Source organism: Heterocephalus glaber, unplaced genomic scaffold, assembly GCF_053883595.1.
Source record: "Heterocephalus glaber isolate CG9 unplaced genomic scaffold, H.glaber_assembly_v1.0 deba00000809, whole genome shotgun sequence".
In the NCBI taxonomy this organism is placed as follows: domain Eukaryota; kingdom Metazoa; phylum Chordata; class Mammalia; order Rodentia; family Bathyergidae; genus Heterocephalus; species Heterocephalus glaber.
The window spans coordinates 9661758-9686627 of NW_028258163.1; the positions used below are offsets into that span (position 1 = coordinate 9661758).

The window sequence follows — 24870 nt, forward strand, 5'->3', positions numbered from 1 at the left end:
TAAATTACTGACTCCTGAGGCTAGAAAGTACATGAAGAAACTATTATCTATTGAACCCACACCCTGGATAAGAATCTATGGCCCGTATAGATGCAAACCTTTCCAAATTCCAGAGAAAGCCATTAAACTATATTCTACATTAAGCTCCTCGCTCTTCCAAGAAATTTGTTAAGGTATTCTGGCTTCACTTAAGTACATGTGCATTTGTTCCATCATTTGATGGAAGGAAAATAGCTGGTGAGCCTCTGACCTATGCAGCATTTCCATGAACTTTCTCCTTAATCCCAGACCTCTATTTCCTAGTACCAACAGGTCAGCCCTATCTGAATGTCATCCACTTATCCCACAGCCTGTCTTCCCCTGTGAGATTAGATTAAGACTACATATCCTGTGCTCTCTGACTCTGAAAATACAGTAATAATAACTTAAGCTTTGCAGTTTAGATATGCCAACTGCAATTTTCTGAAATACTCATCAGTCAAATAAGAGTTAAGGAAAAAAAAAAAAACACCAAGGGCAAACACTTTTCTTCTAACAGTGTTAGGTACAGCTGCCCAGTTGAGAATCAGAATTTGAACCAGAACACCACCAACATATCATATACTACAAGAGATATGGCACATTGTAGCTCCTAAGTAAATGCAGAATTAAAAACAGATAGATGTATGATCAAAATGCTTAAATAATAAGCTTTCATGTTTCCAAATCAATTTCTTAAAGAATTTTGGCCCAGATTCCACCACTCCCAGGGCAGGAGAGGTGAGCCAATCCCAGTGCCCAGGAGGAGGCTCCCTGGCTGCCATTGAACCACTCCCAGGGCAGAGGAGGTGAGCCACGAGGGCTCCAGCAGCCACCCACCCACACGTGGAAATGAGAAGACAAGTAAACAAGCCTCAAAAACAGACTTCCAGATCAGGTACAGCAACCCAAAAGGGAAACAAGATGGAACAATCCAATATTCAACCACCTGGACTCCCTGAAGTGGCAACAAAAGAGGATCTGGAAAAAATGAAATCAGAAATAATTTCTCAGGTAACAGCAGAGATTGTGCCTATAGTCCAAGACATGATTAATAAATCTAGAGAGGACACAGGTTAAAAAATAGAGGATCTGAGGAACATGATGGAATCCCAACATAGGAAACAAATGGAATCCATAAAACAGACACAAACAGATTTCCAGAAGATAAAAAAAAGCTCCATTGAAAGTCTACGCAGCAGAATGAACCAATGTGAGGACAGAGTTTCAGATACAGAAGATAAGATTGCAGTTAGTGAGCAGGAAAAGAAAAATTCCTTTATAATTATAAGGGACCACAAGAAATCAACCCAGCAGCTGCTAGACGATGCAAAGAAGAATAACATAAGACTGACTGGAGTAAATGAAGACACAGGAGAGAGTGCAGATGACATAAAAAAACTGTTCACAGAAGTGATGGCAGAAAATTTCCCAAGCAGGGGAAAAGAACTTGACATACAGGTAAGTGAGGCATATAGAACTCCAACTAGCCTTGACCAAAAAAAAATCTACACATAGGCATATAATAGTTAGGATTCCAGAAATCCAACAGAAGAACAAAATTCTACAAGCAGTGAGGGAAAAGAAACAAACCACATACAAAGGAAAGCCCATCAGAATCACAGCAGACTTCTCAATGCAAACCCTCGAGCCAAGAAGAGCTTGGAGTGACTTTTTCAAGCCCTAAAGGAAAACAGCTTCCAACCTAGATTGATGTACCCTCCAAAACTATCTTTCAAAATTGATGGAGAAATGAGATACTTTCATAATAAAGAGCACCTTAGGAACTTCATGATTATCAAACCAGCACTCCAAAAAATTTTAGACAATATCCTAGGAAAAGACAATGAGGATCACAACCCCAGGAAGCCCAGCAGAATGAATCCATTGGGTGTGACAAATTAAACACAAAGGGGGAGAATCCAAGAAAAAGAAAAAGTCATGACAAGAATTTTAAAACTTTTAACTTCATCTCCCTAATGAGCATATAACTTAATCTTGTTATTGTACTGATTAGTATTTTTCTGATTCTAGAGTTGCACACCTTTCCTTGTGCTGTACTGACTATTTAACATTTTCTTGTGTCTACTTTTTAATTGGATTGTCTATTAATGAGCTGTAAGAGTTTTTTATATATTCTGGTCATAGGTTATATGCATTGTAAATATGGTCTGTTTAAGGACTACTTTTCATTTTAATGATGTCATTTAAAGTTCTAAATTTTGATGGAATCTCATTTATCAATTTTTTTCTTTTATACATCATGTTTTTTGTATCCTAGGAAGTTCTTGCCTACCCTAAATTCATAAATATTTTCCCTTATAATTTCTTCTTAAAGTTTTATAGTTTTAATCTTTCATATTTAGGTTCATAGATCCTTTCAAGTTATTTTTATGTATGGAAATAAAAGGTTGAGGTTAATTTTTTATATACAGAGACTAGATGTTCTAGTGTCATTTGCTGAAAACACTATCTTTTCCTCGGCTCTTGAATTGAGTTTATACTCTATAAAATGTTAATGTTAAATAATCTTTCAAAACTCAGTGGACCATATATGTGTGGTTCTATTTTTAGATTCTCTGTTTTATTCCAATGATCTATATGTCTTTGCTTACACCAACACTGCCTTGATTACTGTAGCTTTAGAGGAAGTCTTAAATTTAGGTAATAAACGTCTTCCGACACTGTGTTTTTTTGTTTTGTTTTGTTTTTACTTTTCTAGGTCCTTTGTACTCCTACATAACTTTGAAATTTCAATATCCAATTCTTCATTTATAGCAAGTATACATAGACCTGAATTTTTATATATACCTGTGTTTTCTATCCTGCTAAATTCAAATACAAGTTCTAGGGGCTCTTAGAGATTTCTCAGTATTTTCTCTGTAGATGATCATTTCATCTACATATAAAGATTTTGCTTCTACCTTGCCAATCCTATCCTAATTGTGTCATTTTATTGCAAGACTATTTTGGTTTAGGCCTATGTTTCAAAGTTTAATGGACAGATAAAGAGTAAGCATATCTGCCCTTGTTCCCCACCTTAGGGAGAAAGCATTGTATCTTCTCCATTCATAAAAGGTGTTTTTGCTGGATATGTGGAGTACATGTCTTTGATCTGTTGAGAAGGGTCTGTTCTACTTCTAGTCTCCTGATAGCTTTTACTGTGAACAGCTGTAGAATTTAGTCCAATACTTTTTCTCCAACTAGTAACAAGATCATATGGCTTTTTCCTTTCCTCTGTTAAAATGATGACTTTTGGGGTGGATCTTCCAATGCTGAACCAACACTCCCATCCCTATATAAAACCACTTTCTACATCCTGCCAGATCTGACTTCCAATAGTTTGTTTTGTTAAACAAATTTCTATCTATGTTCCTACTTTTTTCCTCTATTATCTTTATCCAGTTTTAGGATTAGCACAATGTTGATTTCCTAAAATGTGGGAAGAAGTGTTCCTTCTTTTTTCTGCTTTAAATGTTTGATATAATCTATCAGTTAAAATGTATATGAGCCTGTTGTTGTCATATAGGTAGGTTTTCAAGCTAGGAATATACTTTTTTTAATAGGAGCTATTCAAATTTTATATTTCCTCCAGAGTTAGTTTCATTAATTTGTCTTCCAAGGTACTTCTTAGAAATTGTCAAATTTATTTCAGAAAAGATTTTTATAATATGCTTTCTATATCCTTTTAAATTCTGTAAAATCTGTGTAATATCTCCTAGATCTTGATATTTTAATTTTTAAAATGTATAATTGATATTGTGTAACAGGAAGAAAAGGTCTAAAGGATCAGGGGAAGTGGGAGGGGTAGGGGAAAGGAAAGAAGGGAAAAGAAAAAATATGAGAAAAGAAAAAACATGGAAACAAAATCTTTGCAAATAGAGAAGGGTGGAGGGGTGAAGGGAAGGCAGGGGAAGGGGAAAAAAAATAAGAACCAAGATACTCATGTAATGGTACAAGATTCCAATGATGAATGTAACTGTATTTTATACCTAAAATGTACCAATAAACTTAAAGGGAAAGAAAAAAAAAGAATTTTGGCATAAAACAAGTGGAAATAACCTGTTGCCTCATGTAAAAAATTAGATTATGATTTTTGATGGTGATTTTGGATGACATAGGAAGACTTTGTGTCACAATGGCAGACCAAGCATGGCACTGCTTCCATTTCTTTCCAAAGGCAATAAAATTTCTACTTATTAATACGTATTGTGTTAGAAAACAAAATAGAGCAAATACCAGACCAGAAAGGTGAAGAAAATATTAGAAGAAAAAAAGATAAGGCCAGACTAATAGACAAAACAGAGTAGGGAAATTTGTAGTTCAAATCATAATATGGTAAAAAAAAAAGAAGAAGAAGAAGAAGAAAAAGCAAGAAAGCAAGGAAACAAGAAAGAAAGAAAGAAAGAAAGAAAGAAAGAAAGAAAGAAAGAAAGAAAGAAAGAAAGAAAGAGAGAGAGAGAGAGAAAGAAAGGGAAAGAAAGAGTTCTTTCCTAAGAAGCCCTGGAGAAGGTCCAATTTAGGAACCGTGATTGAGCCTGGAGACACTAATCAAGGCCACTAATTTGAGAGTTTTATTTTTAACAACAGAGCAGGTTAACTCTCATCCAGTCCTCTTTCTACTTTCTGTGAAGCAGAATACATTAAGCTACCTTCTGGTTTTTGTACCAAAAAAAAACCTCAAGTTCTGAAATACCATTAAAGCTTTCAAAAAATGGAAAGGTAAAACATGCAATAAAGTGTTTTTGTAATTCTAATTATGTGGTGGTAATGCAAGAATATACATATGATAAAATTGCACAGAGTTGAACATACACTCACGTGTGTCTACATATAAGTGTATGTATATCTGCTAACATTTGAATAAGCTGTGGTACTGATGTCGTTTCTTGATTTTAATATTGTTCTGTAATGTGTAAGATATTAACATTGGAGAAGATTCAGAGGAAGATACTTTTTTGCAACATTCTGTGACTATAATAATTTCAAAATAAAAAGTTAAAAAAATCTATTACGAACACAGAGAGTCAATAAGTTATTAAATCTATTAAACAAGATCAGCCTGCTTAAAAAAAACAGAGTAATTAGACAATAGTATAGACTGTCAGGAAATCATATATTTGAAATTTAATAATTCAATGAGTACAAAAATACTTAAAACTCAAAATAAAAATGAATCAAAAATCATGAAATCACAATCTGAAAATCAAGTGGATAGTACTAGATTAAACTAGTAATCAGGAAGGTAAATTAAGGAAACATTCTATTCCACAAAGGAGAAAGCCAAGAAGAAAAGGAAAAGGAGGAAGGGAGAATAAGAAAATGAGAAAAAATTAAACTAAATGGAATGGAGGAATGAATTTAAGAATGTCAACATTTTTTCCCCCAGAGACAATGGGGGGTGGATAATAAAAGAAAGATGAACAAGATGAGGAAGAGGAGGAGGGAAATTTCTCTGACTCAAGAAAAAAGATGAATCTTCAGGATTAAAATATCTAGTGAAATAACTGGATAAATATGTATAAAAAATAAAAGTGTTTGAAATTCTCACACAGAGCTAAAACCTAAACTGAGAAAACATTTATGCATAAAAGTGAAACCATATGTGTACTAGCTGAAACTATACATAAGTTCCTGTATAACTAAGCAGTAAGGAAACATTTTCTTAAGTATGATTTGAAATCCAAAAGCAAGAAAAGAAAAGCTTGATAAGCTGGTTACATACAAATTTAAAATAATGTGTTTATTTTGCTCATTTTTATTTACCAGTTTGGACATAGCCAAAAAATATACTATAAGGAAAATAAAGGACATATTGCAGGGGAGAGGGATCAGCAATTTACATCATATAGGGTTAATGTTTCACAACTTAGTTTGCACAGCATTAAATCTCTGACATATAAAGAGATTCTAAAAGATGGGCATCTGAAATGGATGGGCATCTGAAATGAATAGACACTTCTCAGATGAAGAAATACAATTAGCCAATAAATACATGGGAAAATGTTCAACAACCCTGACCATTAGAGAAATGCAAATTAAAACAATGATAAGGTTCCACCTCAACCCAGAAAGAATGGCTACCATCAAGAAATCCACCAATAACAAATGCTGGGGAGGCTGTGGGGAGAAAGGAACACTTCTCTATTGTTGGTGGCTGTGTAAACTGACATAACCACGATGGAAATCAGTATGGAGATTCCTCAAAAAACTAAAATCAGAAATTCCATTTGACTCAACTATTCCCCTTTTGGGTATCTTCCCCAAAGAGCTAAAAACATTATACCATGTTGATATATGTACACCTACATTTATAGCAGCACAATTCATAATAGCTAAATTTTGGAATCAGCATATATGCCCATCAACAGATGAGTGGATGAACAAAAGTGGTACCTATTTACAAGGAGTACTAGTCTGCTGTTGAGAAAGATAAACTTGAGGCATTTGTAGGAAAATAGATGCACCCTGAGACTGTAACATTAAGTCAAGTAAATCAAACACACAAGCTTGTACATTATATGGTTTCCCTTATGTGGAAAATTTAATAGGAAAGAGGAGGGTGGAAAAGAGGAAAAAAGTAATTATATTCTAAGTAAGTTTTTGTTGTCGGTCTCTGATTTTACTCTAATATAGTGTGAGAGCTCACATTGCAGGATTTATACTCCTTTAGATATGTTAAGGTCTTTATTGTTGTGAGCGTGGTCTATTTTGAAAGAAAAAATAGTAAATTCCAAAAATAAGAAAATCTATGAAGATAGAGAGTAGTTCAGTGGTCACTTAGATGCAGCACAAAGAGATTGGGAGACAATGACTAGGAGGTAGAGCATTCTGATTTGGGATGGCAAGTATGACCTAAGTTTGATTGTAATTGTGGTTGTAGTTGTAAACTCTGTCAATGTGCTAGGGTCTATTGAATCTTATATTTTAACTTTGTAAATTATGTGGTATGCAGATTTTTGGTTTAATAAAGTTATTAAAAAACACAGAGCTTCTAAAAATATTTTTGAAAAGATATAGATCAAATATTCGGTTAAAAGAATAAACAAAAAAGACTAGCAGTAAGAGCAGATAGTTCACAGAAAATAAAATTCAACTTGCTTTCAACTGTTTAGAGAATTTTCAACTACACTCACTATAAAACAAATCCCAATAAAAACCACAATGGAATACTATTTCTCATTTTGCTTTTTGGAAAAATCCAAACATTTGACAGCATGTTTTGTAGAAGTTATGGGAAAACTCAAATATACTGTTGATTGGAATACAAAATAGTGTGGAAGGTGGGGACTGGGGATTTAGCTCAGTGGCTCCACACCTGCCTTGCCAGCATAAGATCCTGAGTTCGATCCCCAGTATGGAAAAAAAAAAAAAAGAAAGAAAAATGCTACCCAAGGAAATTTGGCAGTATCAAGCAAAAGTACATATCTATTTATTTCTTAATTCAATAATATTATTTCCCTGAATCTATACCAAATATGCATCATAAAAAAATATAAAGAAGTAATATGTGTACAAGGCTATTGCTATTCATTCCACCTTTATTTGTAATAGCAAATTTGGAAACAATCTGAATGTGCTGTGATGGACTGATTAAATCAAGGGAGCAGCCACACAGTGACTTACTATGCAGCTGAAAAGAAGAATGAAGACGTTATGCATTGTCAGGGAGATCTCTGTTATATTAAGTGAAGGTCCTCAGCTGTGCCCTTCCTCAGAAATTCCCTTGGGTGAAGGGAGCTCCAAATGACATCCTCTACCTGGGCAGCCAACAGTGGTGAGTGCTGCAAGGGTTGGAGAAAGCACAAAGGCACAGTCTAACTTTGAAGGTCTCCCAGCTCCAAAGCTCCCTGTGGGATGGACTGAGTTCTCCTTTGCAATTCGCAGTTCAGCCTTTGCCCTTACCCTGTCCCCATTTTTCTGCCTCTCACACAGGTGCTGTCCTTTGGAGCATGCCCCTTTCCATCCCAGGCAGGCCATCTCCATCTCATACCTGTTCTGCTGGGAACAGATCGATGGTATATTCCTGTATGGAATATATTTTAGGGATAAAGAATACTTGATGTAGGCCGGGGATTTAGCTCAGTGGTTCCACCACCTGACTCTCAGGCACAATGTCCAGAGTTCAATCCCCAGTACCAAAAAAAAAAAAAAAAGAATAGTTGATGAGGGAAAGTTCCCTTCGAGAATAGATAGAAATAGAAGAAGGGTATTATAAGAATAGCATCATTTTTCAAATTTCTAATTAAATTATGGGTCTAGACAATGATAATCAATGGCTAACATTACAAAAAGAGACAACTGGTTATTATGTGTCTCCTGATAGAAGTATGCACCAACACCCATGAGATATTCTTGCAGAACATTCAAACCTGAATCAGAAAAAAAAATCTCTAGGTCCAACTACTAGTTTATAAGAATGTAGACACAAAGGGGATACACATAGAAAAACCCAAAATGTAAGAGACTTGACTAGACAACCAACTTCCTTTAAAAAAAGTAGTTTGTAAGGAGGAAGGGAGAGAGAAGGGGGACACTGACAAATTATACCAAAAGGAACTTAGTTTCTGATTTATTTATTTATTTATTTATTTATTTTTTTTGCCATACCAGGGATCAAACTCAGAACCTTGCACGTGTGAATCAGGTGTGGTGCCACTGAGCTAAATCCCCTGTCCTAATTTCTGACTTTTTAAAAAAAAACTTATGAACAATTACAGAAATTTGACCCTTCATTATATATTTGATAACATTAAAAATACTGTTAAATTTTAGTTATGATTAAGTGTTACAGATTTTTTTAAAGATCTTTGTATAAAAAAAATTGAAATATTTACAGATGAAATGATTTCAGGTCTGGGATTTTCTCTAAAAATACTCACAGAGGTAGAGAGGAGGAAGAATAAGTAGAGGGCCAGATAAGCAAGGTTGGCCACAAAGTGATAATTCCTGAAGCCAGCTGATAACACATGGAGGTTCATGATATTTCTCCTACTGTTGTATATATTTTAAATATTTTATAAAAAATAAAGTAAAAACAGTTCCATGGAGAGCCAAACAGAATAAATGAAAGGATAGTCCCAAGATTTTCCAGTGGGTTAAGTGGTGATTTGTTTGTCTTCAAATAATGCAGTACCACTGTCTCAAGCACCAAGGAGCAAAACCACCTCCAGTGCAGAGGAGGTAAAACCGGGCTGCTGTACCACCATCCCAGCACCAAGGAGCAAAGCCGCTCCCCACACAGATGAGGTGAACATCCATGCAGCCATACTACTGCCCCCAGCACCTAGGAGCAGAGCTGCCCCCAGCACAGAGGAGGTGAAACTTCCAGGCCACTGCACCATGGCCTCCAGCACCAAGAGGTGAGCTGAATGGGCAAAAGCAGCTCACATAGCCCTCCTTGAAATGAGAAGACACATAAACAAGTCTCAAAACAAGACATCCAGATCACCTAAAGGAACCCCAAAGGGAAATGAGATGGAACAATCTGATACTGAACCATGTGGACTCCCTGAACTGGCAATGAAAGAGGATCTGGAAAAAATGCAATCAGAAATAATTTCTCACATAACAGCAGAGATTGTGCTCATAATGCAAGACATGATTAATAAATCTAGAGAGGACATAGATTAAAAAATAACAGACCTGAGGTACACATTTGAATCCCAACATAGGAAACAAATGGAATCCATAAAACAGATGCAAACAGATTTCCAGGCAATTAAAAACTCCATTGAAAGTATACACAGCAGAATGAGCCAACTTGAGGACAGAATTTCGGATACAGAAGATAAGATTGCAATTAGTGACCAGGGAAAGAAAAACTGCTTTAAAATAGGAAAGGACCATGAGAAATCAATCCAGCAGCTGCTGGACAATGCAAAGAAGAATAACATAAGAATGATCAGAGTCAATGAAGAAACAGGAGAGAGTGTAGATGACATAAAAAAACTGTTCACAGAAATGATGGCAGAAAACTTCCCAAGCAGGGGAAAAGAATTTGACATACAGATAAGTGAGGTATATAGCACTCCAAGTAGCCTTGATTGAAACATATAATAGTTAAGATTCCAGAAACCCTACAAAAGAACAAAATTCTACAAGCAGTTAAAGAAACAAATCACATACAAAGGACAGTCCATCAGAATCACAGCAGATTTCTCAGTGAAAACCATCAAGGCAAGAAGAGTTTGGAGTGACTTTTTCAAGCCCCAAAGGAAAACAGCCTCCAACCCAGATTGATGTACCCTGAAAAACTATCTTTCAATAATTGATGGAGAAATAAGATACTTTCATGACAAAGCGCACCTTAGGAACTTCATGAATACCAAACCAGCACTCCAAAAAATGTTAGACAATATCCTAGGAACAGACAATGAGGATGACAACCTCAGGAAGCCCAGCAGAATGAATTCATCCAGCATGACAAGAAATTAAATGCAAAAGGAGAGAATCCAACAAAAAGAAAAAGTCATGACAATGATAAGTCAATACGAATCATTTATAACCATCAACGTTAATGGTCTCAAGTCACGAATCAAAAGAAATAGGCTGGCAGAATGGGTCAAGAAGCAAGATCCAACAATATGCTGCATCCAAGAAATACACTTGGGATGGGGATTTAGCTCAGTGGTTTCAACGCCTCCTATGCAAGCACAAGGACCCGAATTCGATCCTCGGTACAAAAAAAAAAAAAAAGAAATACACTTAATTCAAAAAGAAACTCATAGACTGAAAGTAAAGGGTTGAAAACAATACTCCATATCCCAGGAACCTAAAAAAAAAGCAGGAGTAGCTATCCTCTTTGTCCTTGTAAAGGGAACAATCCAAGAGGAAGAGATGACAATCATAAACATATATGCACCAAACACTAGTTCACCCAACTATATAAAACAAATATTAATAGACATGAAAAATCAATTAAGCACTAATAAAATAGTAGTGGCGGACCTCAATACTCCACTGTCACACATAGATCAACTAGACAAAAAATAAGCAATGAAATACTAGAACTCAATAAAACTCTTGAACAAATAAACTCAGCTGCACATGGGTCATTCTCCAAAATAGACCATATACTCGCTCATAGAACATGTTGAAGTAAATGCAAAGGAATTGAAGTTATCCCCTGTGTACTATAAGACTATAGTGCAATGAAATCGGAGATCAATAGCAAAAAAAAAAAGTAAGAATTTTATGAGCATATGGAAATTGAACGACACACTTCTGAATAACCACTGGGTCACAGAGGAAATTAAAGTAGAAATCAGTTCCTACAATTAAATGACAATGACAATAAAACATACTGGAATCTATGGGACACAATGAAAGCAGTCTTAGATGGAAATTCACAGCGGTGAATACTCACATTAGGAAAATAGAGTGAACCCAATTAAAGAACCTGATGCTGAATCTCAAGCTTCTAGAAAAAGAAGAGCAGGACAGAACTGAAGCTCATAAAAGGTTAAGAAATTATAAAGATCAGAGCAGTAATCAATGCAATGGAGACTAAGAGAATGATACAAAAAGTCAATGAAGCCAAGAGTTGGTTCTTTGAAAGAATCAACAAAATTAACATACCCTTAGCCAACCTTATCAGAAAAAGGAGAGAAAAGGCCCAAATCCATGCAATTAGGAATGAAAAGGATGAAATTACAACTGACCCAGCAGAAATCCAGATGACCGTCAATACCTACTTTGAGAACCTATATCCCAATAAGATGCAAAACACAGGAGAAATGGACAGATTCCTAGAAACATATGATTACCAAAGTTGAATGAAGAAGACCTAAAAATTCTAAACAATACAATATCAATCAATGAAATTGAAAATATAATTAAAAACTTACCAACTAAGAAAAGCTTGGGTCCTGATGGCTTCACTGCTGAATTCTACAAGACATTTAGAGAGGAACTACTGCCACTATTGTTAAACTCTTCAAGAAAATTGAAAGGGAAGCAATACTCTCGAATTCATTTGGGGAAGCAAGCATCATCTTTGATCCCCAAAGCAGAGAAAGACCCAACTGAAAAGGAGAACTATAGGTCAATCTCTCTAATGAACATAGATGCAAAAATCCTTAATAAGATACTGGCAAATAGAATGCAGAAGATCATCGAGAAGATCATACACCCTGACCAAGTTGGATTCATCCCAGGGATGCAGGGATGGTTCAACATACACAAAGCAAAAAGTGTAATACACTGTATCAATAGATCCAGGGATAAAAACCATATGATTATCTCCATAGATGCAGAAAAAGCATTTGACAAAATCGAACACACATTTGTGATAAAAACCCTACAAAAAATTGGAATAGATGGTCTGTACCTCAAACTGATAAAAACCATCTATGAAAAACCAACAGCCAATGTCATACTAAATGGTCAAAAACTGAAATCCTTCACACTGAAATCAGGAACAAGACAAGGATGTCCACCATCACCACTCCTGTTCAGTATACTTTTGGAAACATTAGCCACAGCAATTAGACAAAAGAAAGAAATAAAAGAATAAAGATAGGAAATGAAGAATTCAAGCTGTCATTATTTGCAGATGACATGATACTGTATATAGAAGACCCCAAGAACTCCACCAAAAGTCTTCTAGATTTAATAATCAAATTCAGTAAAGTAGCTGGATACAAGGTTAACACAGGAAAATCAATAGCTTTCCTCTACACGAACAACAGACTCGCTGTGAGAGATATAAGGCAAACAATTCCTTTCACAATAGCATCCAAAAAACTGAAATACCTGGGAATCAACCTAACAAAAGAAATCAAAGACCTCTTCTCTGAAAACTGTAGCACTCTGAAAAGAGAGATTGAAGACAACATCAGAAAATGGAAAGACATCCCTTGCTCCTGGGTAGGAAGAATCAACATAGTGAAAATGGCCATACTTCCAAAGCTGCTATATAGATTCAATGCAATCCCAATTGAAATCCCAGGAGCATACTTCACAGACCTTGAGAAAATAATCCAAAAATTCATTTGGAACAAGAAGAGACTCAGAATAGCAAAAGCAATTCTAGGCAACAGAGGCATGGCAGGGGGTATCATAACTCCCAACTTGAAACTATATTACAAAGCTACTGTAATAAAACAGCATGGTACTGGCAAAGAAACAGACCTGAGGACCAGTGGAACAGATTACAAGAGGCAGAAACAACTCCAGACACACTGAGCCACCTCATCTTTCACAAAGGATCCAAAGACCTTCACTGGAGGAAAGATAGCCTCTTTAATAAATGATGCTGGAAAAATTGGGTTTCAACTTGCCAAAGATTAAAACTAGTCTTATATCTCTCACCATGCACTAAACTAAAATTGAAATGGATTAAAGACCTAAATATTAAAACAGAAACCCTGAAATGGCTGGAATAGAGATTAGGTAGAACTCTTGAAGATACTGGTGTAGGAGAAGATTTTATGAACAAAACCTCAGTTGCCCATGAACTAACACAAAAAATCAACAAGTGGGATCTCTTCTTATTAAAAAGCTTCTGCACAGCAAGTGAAACCTCCAACAGTGTGAAGAGACAACCCACAATGTGGGAAAAAATTTTCACCTGCTGTTCCCCAGAAAAAGGTCTACTACCTAGAATCTATAAAGAACTTAAAAAAAAAATCAGACTTCCCAAATTTAAAGACCCAATCCAAAAATGGGCATCTGAAATGAACAGACATTTCTCAGACAAAGAAGTAGAAATAGCAAATAAACATGAAAAAATGTTCAACATCACTGGTCATTCGAAAGATTCAAATGAAAACAACACTGAGATTCCATCTCACCCCAGAAAGAATGGCTGCTATCAAGAAATCAACCAATAACAAATGCTGGCAGAGGTATGGGGAGAAAGGAACCCTTCTCTACTGTGGGAATCAGTATGGAGATACCTCAAAGAACTAGGACTGGAAGTCCCATTTGACCCAGCTATTCCCCTGCTGGGCATCTTTCCCAAAGAATTAAAAGAATCATACCACAATGATATATGTGCACCCATGTTCATAGCAGCACAATTTGTAATAGCTAAAACTTGGAAGCAGTCCAAGTGCCCATCAACTGGAGACTGGATAAAGAAAATGTGGATTTTTTTTTTTTATGAAATGGAGTACTACTCAGCCATAAAATATGAAAAATTAGAGACATTTATAACTAAATGGATGCACATTGAGGCAATACTCTTAAGGGAAAGAAATAGGACACACATGTGTAAATACCGAATAATTTCTCCAGTGTGAGAAACTGAAAGTGTAAATAAAGATTAAAAGGTATAATAGATAATGTGAAATAAGAAGAAAAGGGGCAAAGGGGAAGGAGAAGTGGGAGGGTTAGGGTAAAAGAAAGAAGGGAATGGAATTAATATGAGAAAATGAAAAAATGGAAACAAAGTCTTTGTAAATAGGGAAGAATGGAGGAGTTGAATGGAGGGTAGGGAAATGGGAAAAAACAAGAACCAAGAGAGATTATGAAAAGGTGCAAATTTCCAATGATGAATGTCACTGTATTGTATACCTAAAATGTACCAATAAAATTAATAAAAAATATATAAAGGATGAAAAAAACAAATAATATATAGCATTGTCTATTAACACACCATTGTGATAAAAGTCCTTTTTGATTTAAAGTTAAAACAAGAAAATCCCAAGAAAGGCCCAAAACTAGTTGAAAGGGTAAATGAAATCTTATTATCTTATATAAAGAATGAAAAAGAACGGCTATTTTGAAAAGAAATGCAATTTTATTTGTTTTGAGGAGGTTTTTTCGCACCGGGGATCAAACCCAGGAACTTGTGCTTGCAAAGCAGGCGGCAGCACCACTGAACTAAATCCCAGGCCTGAACGGGAATGTAATGTTAAAGGAAATAAATGATATTATTCAACTCAATTAAAGAATAATGTTAAAGAGTAAATATTTCTGCTCAATAAACATTGTATTTTCCACCATGGAATAAGTAGAGCTGAGGGGAAAGAAGAGGCTTTCCAATAAGGGTTGCCAGATAAAACACAGGACATCCAGTTAAGCTTGAATTTCAGATTAATAATGAAAAATGATTTAGTATATAACCCAAATATTCGTATTTTCTAAATCTACAATCCTTCATCTAATTCTTTAGCTCATTTTTCTAGTTGATCATTTTCTTTTCTTAGCACTGTTTGACTGCTTGTCCTAAAATATTATTCATATGGTACTTCATTAAGGCAGCTATTATTTTAAATCTCTCATGTTAGTAAGCCGAGAGTGATTCCTAGCATTGTCACCTTGGAGATGACAGTTCTGGTACAGGTATTTATTTAATTTTGAGATCTCAAAATACCAGCAGAAACGTTATCCCCTAGAGAATGAGGAATCTGGAAAGTGTTTTTGACAGATCTCTACCACATTCTTACACCAGCAACACTGACTTGATTCACTCTCCTCTTCCCCTTGCCCTTAGAATAACACAGGAACTGCGTTAATCAGCTGGATAACAGCAGGCTGAGTGGGCGGCTGATGAGGGGCTCCCCTCTGCTGACTGTGTGAAGTGGCAAAAATGGGAGCAAGAATGCAACTCCATAGCCCCAGTCACAGCCCTTTAAAGACGAGCAGAGCTCTTCCGTCTCCACTAACGTAACTCATATTTGTCCTGTTTTCAAAGTAGTTATGTATATCTTGCTACTCAGAAAAACTCTGAGGTTGAAGAAGGTAAATAATTGGAAAAAATTCACACACTTAGATGAATTTTATGTTCCTGACTCTCATCCTGAGACCCTTGGCACCCTATCTAAATGATAGGGTTGAGCTTCGGAGAGTAAAAGACTCTATACCCGTACTCCTAAGAACCGGTCACAGACCCAGTCCCAGTTTGGTCCTCCTAAACAAAGGCTCACCATTCATTCAATCACTTAATCCATATTTAATGAACATTGGACTGGCTATAAGGAGACAGTGGTAGAAAAGGCAGAAAAGGGCTTATTCTTAGAGAGCTCACAGTGTGAGGGAAATGGGCAGTTGAGGAGTACTCTGAAGGCAGTTGTCAGAACGTAACACTAAGGGCCTCCCTGGAAAACAGATGCTTAAGGTAAGACTCAAGAAACTAATATGTAATGAGGTAAGTAAAGAGAAAGAGAACGGAGAGCAGATGAGGGTTCCAGGCAGTGAGAATAGATGTGCAAAGGCCAGGAGGAGAGAGGAAGTGATGGGAATGGTGTGAAAATCAGGGACTTGCCAAAACAGGGGGCTGCATGAGGCAGGTCAATGACTTTGTACCTTTTCAAAGAAATACTTTCAATGTATATGTTAAATATTTAAGAAGTTGGTTAAGCCTAGGGAAAAATTAATGGGAGAAATGCTGCTGGGCCCTCAGCTTCTCCTCTGTGACCCTACACAGGGGCATATTTTGCCCTCACAAGTGCCAAACATTTGCAGCCAAACCAAAGGCCTGTACCTAGCAGGCTCTGCCCCGCTTAGAAGCAGCGTAATGACTGTGTATTGGTACTGAAGCAAACTCCTCGGGGGTGGGAGGGCTCATTCCCTCCTCCCACTCATGCTCCCCTAGAAGTTCCTCCTTTTTGATCTTATTAAATTGACTTTTGTATTAGCACTTTTCATGATTGTCTGGCTTTCCCCAATTCTGGTCTCATGAGGGAGAGAAATGAGGCCAAAGAATTGGGGGTTTTGTGTAGGATGTACAGTTGGCACCGAGCTCCCCAAATGTTGCTCACCCACTGGGCTGCTAGGCACTTCAGGAAAGATTGTCATCACTGCTTTGGAAGTAGCTGTGTGGAGCATTGATCCTCAGACCTCCTTGGCCAGAAGTCAATGACACTTTTAAAAATATACATTCTCTTACTACATTCCTGACCTACCAAGATCACAATTTCTAGGAATGGGACTTAGAAATTTATAATTTTCCAAATTCTCCTTGGATAAATCTACAGTGAATCTGGGTCTCATGAGACTGTTTTGTAAATAGCACACATTTCAGAGTCATAAAACCTCAATTCAAACTCCAGCTCCAGCATGTTTTAACTGTTTGACCTTGGGTATTTGTTTTTGGTATTGAGGGTTTTTTGTTTTGGCCTTTTTGGCGGGGGCAGGAGGGGGGCAAATCTCCAGGAGACAAGAGAAAAAAGAAGATAGAAGAGGAAGAGGAAAAATAAATAATGTGACTTACTTTTTACTATTAGAGGATTAAATGAATAGCAAGTACTTGACATAGTAGTTCATAATGGTGGTAGTCAGCTTATGTTACCCTTGCCAGGATCCCAAGCTCAATTCTGATACTGCCATCTGTGGTCCTACTTGCAACTTGCTTTTACTTCCAAAGAACATATTTTTATTGTCTTCCATCTCACCAGTGTCTTCCATGGGAAATGACATGAGATAGTGTCCATTCCTGCTAAGAAGAGGGGCTGAAATTGAAGCCATGGTGAAAAGGAATTTGTCTACACATTTCTTGCCCCTGTCTGAGGCCCTCCTTCAATCACAAAAAACTTTCCAAAGAGCTGGCCAACCTCCTGATAACTGGAGAATGCTACTATGTGATGATCAAGATTGATTTGACTTTTTTTGTGGGCTCCAGGAATAGTTCTAAAGTAACAATGGCAGATATACTACATTCCTCTAATGATGGGTGATTACTCCTGGGACATCCGTTCATTACTAAGACAAAAGCTGTCTATGAAAACACACCAAAATTTTTCTTTGACATAAGTACTTGAATTATTTAGCACATGTTTTTCAGAACTGAGTTTTAAAACATATATTACTTCCATTTTCCTCACAATATTCTTATGAATTAGGTGGGTGTGTGCATATTGTTTCTACTGAAAATATTTTTTGATAATAAAGTTAGTATAATGCTCATTAAATAAAATCAGAAAATCCTGAAAATACTATAAAAGAAAAAAAAGTAAAATCGTCTTGAATTATCACCTGGAGATAAAATTAATATTCAGATTTTTTTGAAGTATTTTATATGCATGTAAATATTTAATAAAATTGATAAAATTCAATAGATATAATTTCTGAATCATGCCTTTTCACTAAATACTATATTGTGAATTTCTATCATATTGCTAACAATTTTCAGAACTATAATTTTTAATGTTGATAGTATTCTAGCATATAAATATTATATAATTTATTTCTCTGTTGTTGGACTTTTGGGAGTTTTTCCTCATTTTTTGCTATCATAAATATTAAGAGCTAACTTTCTTATTTACACTTTACCTTTGGGAAACCTGACTTAGAGAATTTAAATGGCTTGCCACAGGGCTGGAACTGGAATAAAAATTCCATACTCTAGTTTAATTCCCTTTTCATAGACCACAAATATTAATTTGTTGTGGCACTGTCGATCAGTTCTTAAACTATGCTTGCTACTTCAATACATTTTATTTTCTGGCCTTCTCTTTAAAAGCAAATATTACCAACAATATGAGAGGATATGAAGGATATTGATACATAGCCCCAAAGTGGGAGTAAAGGGGAGGGGTAGGAGGGTAATTCAGACCCCTTATAACTCTTGTCTTCATTTTTACTTCTTCTCACTCTACCAACTTCACTGACTGAAATACCCAGTACTGAAGATATGATGACATCATTTCCTGGTGTCACTGATAAAAGAAGATAAAGCTTCTCTGATGCTCAGCATCTCAACAAATACACTGTACATTTTAATGCTTTCCTATTTTCCTTAACTGATTCCCTACCTCCTTTCTGTACCTGTCTCTATAGCTCTTGATCTCTCTCTCTCTCATCTCTCTCTCTCTGTCTCTCTCTCACACACACACAAACACACAATCTGACCAGCCTTTTATTTTTAGTAGAAAAATGTTAGTATTTGCAGCTTTGTTGTATCACACAGGTATTAAGATATATAAAAGCTATCCTGTAGCCTTCCTTCTTTCATGTGGAAGTTATATTTTAAATGAATTAAGCACTCAGTTATGGAAAGAATCCAGATCTGAGAATGTACAAACTCAAGTTCCAAGTTTTTTTTGTTTTTGTTTTTGTTTTTTTGGTACCGGGGATCGAACTTGGGTCCTTGCGCTTGGGAGGCAGGCAACGGAACCACTGTACTAAATCCCCAGCCCTCAAGTTCCAAGTTTTAGGGCTGGGCTATGTTTTGACCTTGCAGTCTGACCTTGGGCAAGTTTCCTGTCTGTATGGTCACATTCTGTCTTATTAGATGGTCTTGAAATTTCTTTCCAATTTTGACATGGCATATTTTTGACAGACTTGTTCTATCAGATGCTCTTTCAGAACATCTATGAATTTCCCCTCTTATAAAGTAACTTGTTTAAGATCATTTATTTACATCTATCAAATATCTATGCTTCCATTCCTTCCAAAAGATAATAGAAAGACCTCTTTCCAGAGCTTTTTTGCTCTTGATCCAGTCTTGATCCTAGTCCTATGCATTAGAAGACCCTATTCTGGATTCCTTCTCATTCTCCTTCCTGCTACAGTGTGATGGGTCTAAGTGGCCAAGGGAAAGGGTCTATGGAACCACTTCCCTTCTTATAGACCAAGTTCCCTTCCCATGAAGCCCTAAATTCCTTCCAGGATCTGTTTGGGCTCCTCCTCCTCTCCACTCAAGAGCAGATTATACCACCTAAAGAGTGGTCAATGAGTAGCTGGTTTTAGAATATGTATTTGGAGTTGTGAGCAGGCCTTAGATATGTGGAATGAAGTCTACACACTTCTACCCTGACCTTTGTCTCTTTGAGATAAGTATGGGATTAAGAATGAATGATCCATTAGAGAAAGGTGGGAGACACCCATTTGCACATTCTCCTAAACTCACAAATGTGGGAATGAGCCTGCATGTGGGATCTATTTCTTATAAGAAGAGGCATAAAGCAATCAGAAAAAGAAAAGAGACCTCTCCAAAACTCTATAAGTTACTGATGACCACATAGTATGTCTCTATGTGGTGTGAATGGGCAGTGAAAGAGGATGGAGAAGCCACAGACTTTACGTATTTTGTTTTGAACATTAATGTAATTTATAATGTCTTCTCTAGACTTCATACTGCCAAACTAGATGATATGGGCACAAAGAGTGATATTATATTAACAGTAAAAATAATGACAATAGATTATTGAGCCTAACACTGACATTACTTCTGTTTGCGTTATCCCATTTTCTCTTAACTCTCCCATAAAAGATCATGAGGTAAAGCAAAGCAATATCTTTAGACTTACCTAGCCAATCTTCAATTAACCAGTGTATCTGAGACCAGAGTTGCAATAAGTGGTCAATTTAAAAGCATGTTAATAACAGATATCATTTAACCATTTTTCACATCACAGAGTATTTCAGGATTAGAAGTGGTGATTTTGTGAGTTTGGTTCTGTAAATTATATTATTGTGGTATTTCCAAAAGATCAATATGGAAAAATATGTGCCTTTTCAAATGGTTTTAGTTATAGTTCTTCCTAAGTTAAAAAAAAATAGTTTGGGAAAATTCTACCCAGTCTACAAATTATCTGGATGACATTGAACAAAGTCATTTACCCTCTTGGGACTCAATTTCTCTAATTGTAAAAATGAGGGGAGTTGGATTGGATGGCCTCTAAGGTTCCTTCCTAATCTAAAGTTTTATAATTGTCTGATTTTTAAGCAGTTATGCCTACAGCTATTCAGCAGAGAAAATTGCAGAATGTGAAAACTCTTTAGGTCTTGGCAAAGAAAGAAAAGACCATTCATCAGAATTGGGTCAAGTTAGACAGCAAAGAGTGTAGTTGCCTGAGTAACTCAAGTTTAAAAAGAAATTTTTACAGAGTTAAACACAAGCCTTTGTGGGCTAAGAAGAAAGAAAAGAATCAAAAGTTCCATATTTTTCTGTTGCTCTTCTGGAATAGGAATCCTAACAAAACTTTCCTTATCTTTGTGAAACAAAGTGAGTCATAAAATAAACAAAAACACATAAAACATCTGATTTTTTTGTTAGCTATAGTTGTTTCCGATGGTGTCTTTCCTTTATTAATCAAAGTCTGAAAGTTTGAAAACCAACTCTCCAAAGTACTTCAGTGGCTACCCCCAGCATGCTAATTTTCTCTCTCTCTTTCAGTATCAGGAAGCCCTGTCTTAGTTCTTTCAGGCAGCTACAAGAAAAGACATAAATTAGATGTCTGATAAACAACAGAAATTTATTTCTTACAATTCTGGAGACTGGAAAGTCCATGATCAATGTGTTGGCAGATTTTGTATCTGGTGATGCCCACCTTCTGGTTCACAGAAGGTACCGTGTCACTAGGTCTTCACGTGGTAGAGGAGAGGAAGTTCTCTATTATAACAGCACTAATCTCATTCAGGAGGGCTTTGCCACCTTACCATGACCTACCCACCTTCCCACTTCTTAAAACCATCCACATGGGAATGAGGACTTAAGCATCATTTTTCAGGGGCACAAATATTTAGAACATAATATAGCCCTGAAGTTCTACAAGTATGATTTACGCTGAAGCTAAAGTAGAAAGCTGGTGTCAAACTCCCAAATGCTGTGATTGATAGTGAAAGTGAGGCATTCAACTTTGTTCTGAAACAAAATCATGATACAGTCAAACCAACCTACTTGGTTCAACTACTGAAAAGTGTTCACTGGAAGCTTGAGACAAACTACTCTGAGAATATGTAGGCTCCAGAAGGAGTGACTCTTCAGCCCTTTTATCTTTCTGCTAAAAAGGAGGCAGAGAACTACAAAGTTTGCCCTGGCAACAGTTTCATTTCTAAGTTCACATGCTTTGTAATTGACCAAAATGCAAGAAATGGGAGGCATGGAGTGGAAAAGAAATAGTAACTAAAACTTTAGGTCTGGTTAATCAGCTCTTGAATAAATAAAAATTGGCTGTATTTCTAATAGCTGTAACATTAAAATTTTAAAATGCAGGATTTAATTATATTATTAATGAATTTCCTACTATTTTTTACGCTCAAGAAGTCACAGAAATTCCTGAGAATTATAATTGTTTTTCTGAAAGCTGACTCATTTTGTTCTGTGATGTGATTTTGCAAATCTCTTCTTGTTAGAATAGTTTGTTGGACACAAAGATTGATAAACACATACCCAATGTCTATTTTCTACGTAACATAAAATAAAATATCAATTCAGATTAGAGAAAAATCACACAAGAATGACATCTATTTTTGTACATCTTTAACATGCAGGCATGTTTGAACACAAATAGAAACTCTGAAAGAATACACATAGCCGCACCCCGACACGGAGGAGATTTGTTTCCTGTCCCACCCCCCGGCACAGGGCACAAGGTGCACTCCCTCCGGGACGCTGGTGCGGGAGCTGGGGCTGCAGCATTGCTGGACTGTGAGGAACACTGCCTGCGTCTCAGAGAGAGCTTCGAGAAGCGGCTGCGGGCCTCCTTCCACACCATTCGCTATGATTTTAAGCCAGAGTCTATAGACACTTCCTGTGACAGAGAGCTGCAGGTTGGCAAAGGAGATGAAGTCACAATTACTCGGCCACATATTCCTGGATCCACACCACCAGTGACTGTGTTCAAGGGGAACAAACGGCCTTATCAGAAAGATTGTGTGCTTATTATTAATCATGACACTGGTGAATATGTACCGGAGAAACTCAGTAGTAGCATTCAGGTCAAGAGGACCAGAGCTGAGGGGAGCAGTAAAATCCAGGCTCGAAAGGAAAAGCAGCCCACTCAGCCCCACCGCCGTCACAGCCACCTCCACCTCCTGTGCCATTCAGAGCTCCAATGCAGCCTCCAGTTGGACCCAGAACTTCTCCCTTGAAGGACAACCCCTCGCCTGAACCTCAGCTGGATGACATCAAAAGAGAGCTGAGGGCCGAAGTTGACATTATGGAGCAGATGAACAGCAGCAGTGGGAGCAGCTCCTCAGACTCCGAGAGCTCCTCCGGAGGTGATGATGACTGCTCCAGCAGTGGAGGCGAGGACAATGGGCCCGGCCTCTCCTCCACAGCCGTCACACCATCAGCCCTGCAACTGCAGGCCTGCCATTGCCAATGGAACCAGCCAGCCACAAGGAAGCAGCCAGCTCATGAACACCTTCAGAAATGACCTGCAGTTGAGTGAGTCTGGCAGTGATGATTAGCACCCGGTCTTTCGAAATCTACTTCCGGTGCATAAACATGATGTGACAAGACCAGGCTGCTTTTGCATGGAGTCCATTGCCACAAGGAAAATGTTGTGGATCAGAGCCTATAAGGAGTTTGAGGTCTTGGAACTCTCTGATATTCAAGTCTTTAACTTAGTGATTAAGTTAAAGTGATTAGGGTGATTTTTCTCATGTAATTTTTGAATAATCTCCTATTACAAAGTTTAAGTAGATCTATAGAAGATCTAACAGAATTATGTTTCTATTTGGTTAACATTTTTAATGAAAAACACAATGGTGCCCTGGCCTAGGTTACTCAAAGGCCATGTCTTCACCAGGTCAGCGATTCGGTTTCTAATCTCAGCAGCCATTAGTTTGGCCAGTAGACCTGAAACGATCTGCGCCAGTGAGATGAAACAGTCTGAGGGATAAGGAAGAAGAGGGAGACCTCAAACTGCATCATAGAAATATGTTCCAAACACTTTAAATTGTTGACATAAAGTAGTAAGGAAGTTTGTCTGACCCAGCCTGACAAGCCTGGGTAGAAATGAACTTCAGGGGAGTCTTTGAGCGTCAGCTGGGTTGAACTCCGAAGATATTCTAGCTCAATCCCCTCATTTACAGGAAACGGAAACACGTGGCTGGTTTATGACCAGTCTTCTGTTCCCAGTCCATGTTCCCTCCCTTGAGTTTCACTTAATGGAATCAGAGATTTTTATACATGGAACTTACAGTGCTCATGAGCATTTTTACTGGGTTCAAAAAGACAAAAGCCCTAAGTACTTCCAGCTAGAATTCAGATCCTTACAGCCCCTAAATGCTTTAGGCTGAGTGAGTGAGCAGATTAAGCCAGCAGCCACTATGTTGATGCATGTGACTCAGTCAAATTGAGGCTTTTAGTTCCATGTGGATCCATCCTAGGTGTTCTTTATTTAGTGGGTTTTAGCAGAATGGGAATAGGGTAGGAGTAGAAAAGAAATCTCTCTGAACAAAAATGAGCCAGCAGTAAATTTCCAAAAACCAAAATCTAGATAAGAGTTCTGCAACATGGAATGAGCACATTCTTTGATAAGATCTTTCTGCTTATGATTTTGTACCACTGTGCCTGATTCCTAGACTAGTTTGTATTTTTATATAAAGCTGGAAGAAAATCACAAGATTGCCTTCTACAGTGTGCAGTTTCCAAATGAATCTGATGTTGTTGGAAACTGGTCACTAGTAAATGTTCCATATTGAGTGAATGTGTGGTGAATTGTCCCATGATTAGTATGGAGCAGCCTATTTCTGTAGTTTGAATGAATGTGTCCCAAGAAATTCCTATCTACTTTGGTTCTGTGGGTATAAAAACATTAATAATGATTCTCCTTTCTCTGGTTCCTCCACTTAGATGGCCTCTCCCTAGCGGAGGAAAACAGTCTGGACCTACAAAGGAAATGGATGGTCCGTGATGGGGGCTTTGGTGAGAGCTCCGTCATCCACGTAGTGATTCCAGTGAGACAAAATGGGAGGAGGAGCCGTTGACTTGCAGCACACCTGTAGCACTTGGCTCCAGTGTAGGTTGTAGGCATGTGCTAGTACTTGTGGTGGGGTCTTTGCCCATCATGAGGGCTCAGTGGATTCGGTGGCAGGTAGGAACTTATTTATAATGAACTGATTGATTATTGCTTTATAATTCCATGGTAATGGTAGCTTAGGGAAGGTAAAGGTCACAATTAGAGACTTGAATTGTTGCTGGATGTGGGAATTATTTCACTGCTCTTAACT

The 24870-nt window shown here is 37.1% G+C and overlaps 1 pseudogene; it reads left to right on the forward strand.

Moving 5' to 3' along the window:
- The first annotated feature begins 22176 nt into the window (after window positions 1–22176).
- LOC101709692 (ELL-associated factor 1 pseudogene) lies at window positions 22177–23221 on the forward strand (annotated as a pseudogene).
- The last annotated feature ends 1649 nt before the right edge of the window (window positions 23222–24870 follow it).